Source organism: Aotus nancymaae, unplaced genomic scaffold (assembly GCF_030222135.1).
Source record: "Aotus nancymaae isolate 86718 unplaced genomic scaffold, 86718_ANA_hifiasm-v0.15.2.pri h1tg000019l, whole genome shotgun sequence".
In the NCBI taxonomy this organism is placed as follows: Eukaryota; Metazoa; Chordata; class Mammalia; order Primates; family Aotidae; genus Aotus; species Aotus nancymaae.
Genome location: NW_026988431.1, coordinates 11,142,343 through 11,153,739, shown reverse-complemented (window position 1 = coordinate 11,153,739; position 11,397 = coordinate 11,142,343). Strand labels below are relative to the sequence as shown.

Genomic DNA, 11,397 nt, shown 5'->3' with positions numbered 1-11,397 from the left:
TTTATTTATTATTTTTGAGACAGAATCTCACTGTCGCCCAGGCTGGAGTACAGCAGAGCCATCTTGGCTCGCTGCAATCTCCGCCTCCCAGGTTCAAGCGATTCTCCTGTCTCTGCCTCCTGAGTTGCTGGGACTACAGGCATGGGCCACCATAACGAGTTACACTGCTCAATTGTTTTGAAAAATAATTCAAACCATTTAGGAAAGTAAAAATGAAAAGTAAGAGTGAATCACCTAAAATACCACCACCTAGGCCCTGCCACAGTTAATGCAATTTTTGTATTTTGTTTAATAGAGACAGGGTTTTGCTGTGTTGGCCAGGCTGGTGTGGAACCCCTGACCTCAAGCGATCTGCCCACCTCAGCCTCCCAAAGTGCTGGGATTACAGGCCTGAGCCGCTGCGCCCAGCCTTTTTACTTCTTTTAATATTTTTCTTGAAAGCGAGGGCATACTTCAGTTGTGCTAGGGGGAATTTTCACCCCATGCATATCTTCTGAAACCTTCTGCTTTCTGTACATAATTTATGGGAGGGGCTTAATATTCATGTGGCTAGTTTTGGTGAATGATTGAGAAAAAAGTGATACAATTTTCTTGTTGTCGTTGTTTTTGAGACAGGGTCTGACTCTCTCACCCAGGCTGGAGTACAGTGGCATGATCACCCCTCACTGCAGCCTCGACCTCCTGGGCTCAAGTGATTCTCCCACCTCAGCCTCCCAAAGTGTTGGGATTTATAGATATGAGCCACTGCACCTGCCCTCTCCCCTTTTTTAAGAACTTCTTTTTTTTTTTTTTTTTGAGACAGAGTCTTGTTCTATTGCCCAAGCTGGAGTGTAATGGCTCGATCTCGGCTCACTGCAACCTCCACCTCCTGGGCTCAAGCGATTCTCCTGCCTCACCCCCCCGAGTAGCTGGGATTACAGGTGCCCACCACCATGCCCAGCTAATTTTTATATTTTTAGTAGAGATGGGGTTTCACCATGTTGGCCAGGCTGGTCTTGAACTTCTGACCTTGTGATCTGCTCAACTTGGCCTCCCAAAGTGCTGTGACTACAGGTGTGAGCCACCATGCCCAGCCTTTTAAGAGCATTTTTAAATTCACAGAAAAATTGAGAAAAAGGTACAGAGATTTTCCATATGCCTCCTTCCCCTACAAATGCATAGCTTCGGCCATTATCGACATTCCTTACTGTAGTGGAACAGTAGTTCCCATCAGTGGACCTACACTGACACGTCATTTTTACCCAAAGTTCACAGTTGTGTATGAGGGTATTGTATATTTTTTTTTTTTTTTTTTTTTTGAGATGGAGTCTTGCTCTGTTGTCCAGGCTGGAGTGCAGTGGCACCATCTCGGCTCACCACAACCTCCGCCTCCCTGGTTCAAGCGATTCTTCTGTCTCAGCCTCCAGAGTAGCTGGGACTACAGGCGCACACCACCACGCCTTGCTAATTTTTGTATTTTTAGCAGAGATGGGGTTTCACTATGTTGACCAGGCTGGTCTCGAACTCCCGACCTCATGATCTACCCGCCTTGGCTTCCCAAAGTGCTGGGATTACAGGCGTGAGCCACTGCGCCTGGCCTGGGTGTTGCACATTCTGTGAAATTGGACAAATGCATGACATGCCTTGAATTACTGAACATTATTGAATTATACAGATTATTTTCACTGCCCTAAAAGTTCTCTGTGCTCTTCCTGTTCATTCTCCCCCAACCCCCAACTCCTGACAACCACTAATCTTTTTATTGTCTCCATAGTTTTGCCTTTCCCAGAATGTCGTATAGTTAGAATCATACAATATGTAGTCTTTTCAGATTGGTATTTTTCATTTAGTAATATGCATTTGAGTTTCCTCCATGTCTCTTTTTTTTTTTTTTAAAGATGGGGTTTCACCATGATGGCCAGGCTGGTCTTGAACTCCTGACCTCAGATGATCCATGCACCTTGGCCTCTCAAAGTGCTAGGATTACAGGCATGAGCCACTGCGCCCGGCCTCCTCCATGTCTTTTCATGCTTGATAGCTCATTTCTGCTTGGAGCTAAATAATAATCCGTTGTCTATATGTACCAGAGTTTATTTATCCATTCACCTACCAAAAGACATCTTGGCAGGGCACAGTGGCTCATGCCTGTAATCCCAGCACTTTGGGAGGTCAAAGCAGGTGGATCACCTGAGGTCAGGAGTTCGACACCAGCCTGGCTGAGACAGTGAAACCCTGTCTTTACTAAAAATACAGGGGCATGGTGGCGCATGCCTGTAATCCCAGCCACTTGGGAGGCTGAGGCAGGAGAACCCCTTGAACCTGGGAGGCAGAGGTTGCAGTGAGCCAAGTTCTTGTGTGGACGCAAGTTTTCAGTTCATTTGGGTAGCTACCCAAGAGCGTGACTGCTGGGTTGTAAGGTAAAAATGCGTTTAGCTTTGTTGGAAACTGCAAACTCTCTTCCAAAGTGGCTGTACCATTTTGCATTTCCACCCGCAGTGAATGAGCGTCCTCTTGCTCCACATCCTTGCCAGCATTTGGTGTTTGCAGCGTTCCAGGTTTTGGCCATTCTAATAGGTGTGTACCTCATTGTTTTAATTTGTATTTCCCTGATGACATATGATGAGGAGCATCTGTCATATGCTTATCTTCCTGTAAATCTTCTTCTTTATTAAATGTATCTTTTTAAAATTGTCATTTTTTCAGCACCTCACTGCAGCTACCCCCCACCCTTCCCTTCGCTGACCACTTTTGCAGGCTTCAGGGGGACCAGGGACCAAACCGGAGCCTGGTAGCTCCACTACGCTACCAGCCAGGGAGAACAAGTCACGATTACAGATTATCACAACAATTAGTGCCTGTACTCGGGGCATCTGCAAAGTGAGGAGACCCCAACTCCTCACTGTACAGGGTCTGTTTGGCAGTGACCTTGCTCTGGTGATATTCCTTCAGCCTGAGGGAATTTATGTTGATGAAACCGGTGGCATTGATGGCATCAATTGGCTCCTGGTCACCCTGCACATTCATGATCACCCACTCCTCGTTGTAGAGTGGCAGTGGGGACTCCAGGCGGAGGACTTACACTTGGCCCTTAAGACGACACCTGTACTTTCCCTTCCACCGCTCCTGGGACTTGGCGATGCAGTGGTGGACAAATTCACACTCGGCCGTGCCAGAAACCGGTGTACACCAGCTCAGCCAATGTCAAGTCCAGGCCTTGTTTGATTTTGCCCATGTTCCGATCCATGGTGAACGCCTGGATGTCTAACAAGCATGGTAAAGGATGCTGCCTGCTGGGGTCTGGTAGATATCTTGGGACTTCATTCCAATGAAGCAGTTTTCCGCAATGTCAGTATGTCCCATGGCGTGCTTGCCCGCGACTTTGTTCAGGTATACGAAGAGCTCCAAGGAGGTCTGGTGGGTGGTGCCATCCTTGACGTTGGTCACCTTCACGGGGACCCCTTTTTTGAACTCAATCTCAAGAATGTCAGGGGTGTTGGGGGCTCTGGCCGGGTGCTGGGTCTTCCTGTAGAGACCTGGAGGCACTTGGTTCTTGGGACTCTCCAGGACTCCAGCCTCATAGCTGATGTGCATGACGTTCTCATCTGTGCCCCACGGGTTCCTGGGAGTGACTGGGAAGGGAATCCTGTGTTGCTTTGTGGATTCCGTCAGATTACTGCAGATCTTGAACTGACTGTAGAACTAGGACATCCTCCCCGGAGCAATGACCTTTATCTGGGGTGCCAGCGAGTAGCAGGTGAGCTCCAACCGGACCTGATCACTGCCCTTTCCCGTGGCGCCAGAGGATACTTACCTGGTCCCCTCCCACTGGGCAATTTCCACTTGTTTGTGGGTGATGCAATGCAGCACCTGGGGAAAGAGGTGCCCAGGAGGTAGTGGTCCTCGTACAGCGCACTGGACTGGATGGCCAGCCAGATGAACTCCTCCAAACCCCCCTGCTGACACCCTCAGTGAACACCTTTTCAGGCCCAAGCTTCGGTACGTTCTTCCTGGCTCCCTTGAAGTCTTCCTTCTCGCCGATGGTGACCAGGTAGGCAATGATGTCATAGCCTCGTTCCTTCAGCCACAAGAGGATGCAGGAGGGTCAAGGCCGCCGCTGTAGGCCAGAACCACGGAGCCTTTGCTGGACACAGTGTCTGGGATTGGAGGCGTGAGTTCCCAGTGTCTGGAATCTGTCTTCAGAGCTCAGTGAACCACCTGGGCCCGGACAGTGGTGGCAGGTGATAGAGCCTAAATCTTCTTTAGTATGCATCAGTTAAAGTCCTTGGTTCATTTTATTTTATGTTTTAAAATTTGGGGGGGTACATAGCAGGTGTATATATTTATGAGGAACGTGAGCTATTTTGATACACGTATATAATTCATAATAATCATATCAGGTAAATGGGGTATCATCACATCAAGCTTTTATCCTTTCTTTTGTTTTACAAACAATCCAATTATTATTATTTATTTTTAAATGTTTATTTATTTATTTTTTGAGATGGAGTCCTGCTGTGTCGCCCAGGCTGGACTGCAGTGGCTCACTGCAACCTCTGCCTTCTAGGTTCAAGCGATTCTCCTGCCTTAGCCTCCAAGTAGCTGGAATTACAGGCGCGCACCACCACATCTGGCTGAGTTTTGTATTTTTAGTAGAGATGGGGTTTCACCATGTTGGCCAGGTTGGTCTCAAACTCCTGACCTCAGGTGATCCACCCACCTTGGCCTTCTAAAGTCCTGGGATTACAAGCATGAACCACTGCGCCTGGCCTACAAACAATCCAATTATACCCTTTAGTTCCTTGATAATTTTTATTTAGAAAAAGTTTCTCTTTTTTAGAGAGACAGGGTCTGGCTGTGCTGCCCAGGCTGGTCTTGAACTCCTGGGCTCAAGTGATTTACCCACCTTGGCCTCCCAAAGTGCTGGGAGTACATGCATGAACCACCATGTTCAGCCCTTTTTAGTTAGTTTTAAATGTACAATAAATTACTGATGACATCTTGTAGTCATCTTGTGCTATCAAATGCTGGCTCTTATTCATTCTATCTGAATATATTTTTGTACCCATTAATCATTCCCACTCCCGTGCAGTCCCCCACCCCACTACCTCTCCAGCCTCTGCTGACCATCATTCTACTCTCTATCTCCATGAGCTCAGTTGTTTTAATTTTTGCCTCCTACAAATTAGTGAGAACACATGAGGTTTGTCTTTCTGTGCCTGGCTTATTTCACTTTTCTTTCTTTTTTTTTTTTAAAAGAGACAGGGTCTCACTATGTTGCCCAGGCTGGAGTGCAGTGGCTATTCACAGGCGTGATCCCACTACTGATCAGCACAGGAGTTTTGACCCACTCCGTTTCCGACCTGGGCCGGTTCACCCCTCCTTAGGCAACTTGGTGTTACCCCGCTCCTGGGAGGTCACCATATTGATGCCGAACTTAGTGCGGACACCTGACTGGCATAGCACACTACAGCCCAGAACTCCTGGGCTCAAGTGATCCTCCAGCCTCAGGCTCCCGAATAGCTGGGACTACAGGCACACGCCACCGTGCCCGGCTATTTAATTTTTCATAATGTCCTGCAGTTTCATCCATGTTGTTGTGAATGACAGAATCTCATTCTTCTTTAAGGCTGAATAGTCCTCTGTTATGTATACATACCAAGTTTTCTTTATCCATTTGTCTATTGATGGACACTTAGGTTGCTTCCAAGTCTCAGCTATTGGGAGCAGTGCTGCAATAAACATGGGAGTGCAGGTAACTCTTTAAGATTCCCATTTCCTTTCTTTTGGATATATACCCTGCAGTAAGATTGCTGGATCATAGGATAGCTCTATTCTTAGGTTTTTGAGGAACGTCTAAACTCTTCTCCATAGTGGCTCTACTTGTGACATTTCCACTATCAGTGTGTGAGGGCTCCCTTTTCTCCACATCCTCACCAGCATTTGCTATTGCCTGTCTTTTTGATAAAAGCCATTTTAACTGGGTGAGATCTCATTGTAGCTTTTATTTGCATTTCTCTGATGATCAGTGATGTTGAGCTCCCTTTCATATGCCTGTCATTTTTATTTGTTTGAGAAATGTCTACTAACATCTTCTATTTCCCCACAGCCTCCCATTTTTTTTATTTGAAATGGAGTCTTGCTTTCTTGCCCAGGCTGGAGTGCAGTGACACAACCTTAGCTCACCACAACCTCCCCCTCCCGGGTTCAAGCAATTCTCTACCTACCTCAGTCTCCCAAGTAGCTGGGATTACAGGTGCCCACCACTATGCCTGGCTAATTTTTGTATTTTTAGTAGAGACAACATTTTACCATGTTGGCCAGACTGATCTTGAACTCCTGACCTCATGATCCACCTGCCTCGGGCTTTCAAAGTGCTGGGATTACAGGCATGAGCCACAGCATTCAGCCTCTTTTGCCTATTTTTAAATCGGACTATTTGGTTTTTCCTATTGAGTTGTTTGAGCTCTTTATATATTTTGGTTTTTGTTTCATTTTTTTGAGATGGAGTCTCGACTCTGTCGCCCAGGCTGAAGTGCCATGGTGCGATCTCGGCTCACCGCAACCTCCGCCTCCTGGGTTCAAAGCAATTCTCCTGCCTCAGCCTCATGAGTAGCTGGGATTACAGGCATGCGCCACCACGCCTGGCTAATTTTTGTATTTTTAGTAGAGATGGGGTTTCACCATGTTGGTCAGACTAGTCTTGAACTCCTGACCTTGTGATCTGCCCACCTTGGCCTCCCAAAGTGCTGGGATTACAGACGTGAGCCACCGCGCCCAGTGAGCTCTTTATATGTTTTGGTTAATAATCCCTTGTCAGATGGATAGTTTGCAAATACTTTCTTCCATTCTATGGGTTGTCTCTTCACTTTGTTCATTGTTTCCCTTGCTGTGCAGCAGCTTTTTAATTTGATGTGAAAAACTGAGAGAATTTTAAGGAGAAGCTTCCCTTTCCTGGCTGGTAAGGTAATAGTGTTGGTGGGAGGAGCCTCTGGTGGGTGTTTGGAAACTGTGATGATTAATGTGTGTTCCAACTTGGCTGGGCCATGGTGAGCAGATATTTGGCCAAACATTATTCTGGATGTTTCTATGAGGGCTTTTTTTTTTTGGTCGAGATTAACATTTAAACCAGTGGATTTTAAATAAAGTAGATTACCCTCCATAATTTGGTGAGCCACATACAATCAGTTGAAGAATTTAATGGAACAAAGATGGAGTAGGAAGTTATTCTGCCAGCAAACTGCCTCTGGCCTCTTCCTCTGGTTTCCAGGCTATCAGCCTACCCTACAGATTTTGGTCTTACCAAGTCTCATGATTTCATGAGCCAATGACTTCTCTCTCTCTCTCTCTCACCCCCACCTCCTCCTTCTCTCTCTGTCTTTTGGTCTCTGCACATCTTGTGGGTGGTTCTGTTTCTCTAGACAACACTGACTGATACAGAAGCTATTCCTACCATCAAGCATCATACAGATTTTTCCCACTCAGACGTCTTCTTTTTTTTTTTTTTGAGACGGAGTCTCACTCTATCACCCAGGCTGGAGTGCAGTGGCGCAATCTCGGCTCACTGCAACCTCCGCTTCCCAGGTTCAAGTGATTCTCTTACTTCAGCCTCCTGACTAGCTGGGATTACAGGCGCGTGCCACCGCGCCCAGCTAATTTTTGTATTTTCAGTAGAGACTGGGTTTCAACATCTTGGCCGGGCTGGTCTTTTTTTTTTTTTTTTTTTTTTGAGACGGAGTTCCGCTCTTGTTACCCAGGCTGGAGTGCAATGGCGCGATCTCGGCTCACTGCAACCTCCGCCTCCTGGGTTCAGGCAATTCTCCTGCCTCAGCCTCCTGAGTAGCTGGGATTACAGGCACGCGCCACCATGCCCAGCTAATTTTTTGTGTTTTTAGTAGAGACGGAGTTTCACCATGTTGACCAGGATGGTCTCGATCTCTTGACCTCGTGATCCACCCGCCTCGGCCTCCCAAAGTGCTGGGATTACAGGTGTGAGCTACCGCGCCCAGCCGAGACCTCTTCTTAAATCATGGATGCTGTTGGTGTTCATAGCCCTACACTTGAAGAGTATAATGAAAGAGAAGAAATTAATTTCCCAGATATCAGAGATGATTTATCATTTATTGAGGACCTCTTTTTGTAGAGGGTTTCAAACACAGCAAGGTGAAACGTATTTGTGTAGGAATAGAGTGAAAGGGGGTTCTCTTTTTGTATGGGGACCTACAGGGTCGTGTGGGGACATGAGGAGGGGATGGACATGTTTGATAGGTACCCAGGAAATAGGAAGGGAAATATAAAAATGGCCTGTTGGAAAAGGTTTGTATGGCCTTGATTGCCAGGTTAGTGAGTTGGGCTTTTTCTGGGAAGGCAAATGGCTGTTACCGAGTTTTTAATGAAGGAGTGAAATATCTGAAGGGGAGGAAGCTGGCAGTGCAACATACAGTAGCTTGAGATTAGGAGTCCGTCTGGAAAGTTATTTTAATTATCTCTGTATTAATTCCTTTATTCTTTCTTTCTTTATTTATTTATTTTTATTTATTTATTCTTATTTTTTTCCAATGCAATAATTCCTTTATTCTTTTACTCACTGAACGTTTATTGAGGCTCTGTTAGTGCCAGGCACTGCACAGCTTAAAGACAAATCAAACAGGGACTGTGCTTGGGGGAGACGTGTGCAGTGAAAGAAATGTAAGTAAATGCTCATGGAAGTATTCCCAATTTTTTTTTATTGTACTTTAAGTTCTGGGGTACATGTGCAGATCATGCAGGATTGTTGCATAGGTACACCCATGCCATGATCATTTGCTGCCTCAATACCCCGTCATCTACATCAGGCATTTCTCCCAATGTTAGCCCTCCCCAACCTCCCCGTCCCCCGCTGTCCCTGCCCTACCCCTCACCCCCCAACAGACCCCAGTGTGTGATGCTCCCCTCCCTGTGTCCATGTGTTCTCATTGTTCAACACCCATCTATGAGTGAGAACACGCGGTGTTTGATTTTCTGTCCTTGTGTCAGTTTGCTGAATGATGGTTTCCAGGTTCATCCATGTCCCTACAAAGGACATGAACTCATCCTTTTTTATGGCTGCATAGTATTCCATGGTGGGTATGTGCCACATTTTCTTTATCCAGTCTATCATGGATAGGCATTTGGGTTGGTTTCAGTATTTCCCAACTTTTGATTCTTAGGTCTGCAGCCTGACCCACATCAGATTTTGACACCGAACTGAGAGTTCACATTTTTTTGCAGGGTGCCTGATAGAGCGGTGTAAACTGCAGTTATTCCTTGCTCTTCTGTCCTCTCTAAATAATAGAAGATAAAGATCCAGAGTGAATGGGAAAAAATCACCCCAGCAATTATGGACGCGATATACATTTGGCCCATCATCTCCTGACTCCGAAGTTGGGGGTGGCGAGTATGCTGTCTAGGCTAACTTGGGATTAGAATCAGAGTCTGAGAGAATGCCCTAACTGGTAAGGACTGGTCAGCTCCACGCTGATGACTCTGAGGATGGGCCCTGTGAATGTAAGAGATTGGACTTGGACCTGTCGCCAGGATACAGTAGTTTCTTATCTTTAACCTCCGCAGAGCTTGTGTTCATTCTTCTCTCACAAAAGCCAAGCCTAAAGTGAGATGCTGGAGTTGTTCCTCTTTGGACAGCTGTGTGTGCCCTATAAATGCCCTCCTGAGATGGAGAGGAGGAGCTGCGTGCACAGTGCTGTGAGCTGGACTGGAAAGCATTCCTGTGGCCCAGTGATACATGTACAGCGACACACTCGAGAGCCATGGTTCAGTGAAGGGCTAGGAAGGGCTTTCCTTTTGGTCATTCATTCACCCGGAAAGGCTCAGCACTATCTCATGAACCTGGTTTCTGGGAAGTCAGGCAACCTGATTGCAATTACAACTTGGTAAATGATATACTCTATGGGCTCATAAAAATTAATCCAGACGCATGATGCTGCAAAGCTGATACCATGAAATCATGAGTGCAGACCTCCTTCTATTTGAGTCCAGAAAGGGCCAGGTTTTGTGTGGGTCTGCACAGGGCCAAGGAGGAAAGAGACTTTACTACCAGTTTTCATTGCTGAAACTGTCCATTCTCAGCTCCCCTGGAAACAGCCCTCATACTCCTGCCATAGACACAAAAAAGTAATAGGTGTCATGGAAGTGGGGAAAGCTACCTTTGGAGAAGTTTCCAGAACATTTTCCAATTTGGTCCTATTTCCAAGTCCCTCCTTTTGAGTTAATGAAATAATTAATTATTTTGAAAATAATAATAGGTACCATTTACCAAGGATCTAATATGTACCAATTTATTTACATATGTTGTCTGTTTAATTCTTCCCATCACACACCATGTTCCGTGGTCATATGCCCTGGGAATCAGAAAGAAGAACTTGCCAAAATCACACAGCTAGAAAATGAGAATCAGTATTCAAGACTAAATTTCAAAGGGTCAGTATTTAAACCGACGTTTCTATTCAAACCTAGAAATGAGAGTTAGTGTTCAAACCTAGTATCATGGCCCACACTTACATGAATTCTGTCTCATTGAAGACAAGGTCTGGCTCACTAATGGACTGCAGTCATGCATGTGTGTTTCAAGTGGGAGAAAGTAAAAGGCTTAATTTTTTTCCTTTTTTTTTTTTTTTTTTTGGTTGAGTCAGAATCTTTATTTGTCACACAGGCTGGAGTACAGTGGTGTGATCTTGGCTCACTGCGGCCTCCGCCTCCTGGGTTTAAGTGATTCTCCTGTCTCAGCCTCCTGAGTAGCTGGGACTATAGGCGTCTGCCATCACGCCCAGCTAATTTTTGTATTTTTAGTAGATACAAGGTTTCACCATATTAGGCTGGTCTTGAACTCCTGACCTCAGGTGATCTACCCGCCTTGGCCTCCCAAAGTGCTGGGATTATAGGTATGTGTCACCACATTCAGCCAATTTTTTTCCTTTCTTCCTTCCTAAGATTCTCTAGCTCTCTTCCATTGAGGGAGAGAGTACAGGCAAGGGTGCATGAAAGAATTTTGAGTCATTTTTTTGTAAGCACTGCATCAAGTATTTAAGAGCAAGAAGATAACTAGGGAGCAACTTGATATTTTTAGAATTGAAAATTTATTTTAGAAAAACAAAGAACATTTAGGTATATATTAGGTAATTTGCATTTTAGCTTCTAGTATTTTTTTAAATTAATTAATTAATTATTTTTTTTTGAGACAGAGTCTGGTTCCGTGGCCCAGGCTGGAATGCAGTGGCGTGATCTCTGCTCACTATAACCTCTGCCTCCCAGGTTCAAGCAATCCTCCTGCCTCAGCCTCCCAAGTAGCTGGGATTACAGTTGTGTACCACCATGCCCAGCTAATTTTTGTGTTTTTAGTGGAGATGGGGTTTCACCACATTGGCCAGGCTGATCTTGAACCTCTGA

General features: G+C 45.7%; 1 pseudogene; it reads right to left on the bottom strand.

The window, feature by feature from the left end:
- Nucleotides 1–2,808: 2,808 nt before the first annotated feature.
- LOC105705574 (argininosuccinate synthase-like) overlaps nucleotides 2,809–11,397 on the bottom strand; it is a 65,226-nt pseudogene continuing 56,637 nt past the window's right edge.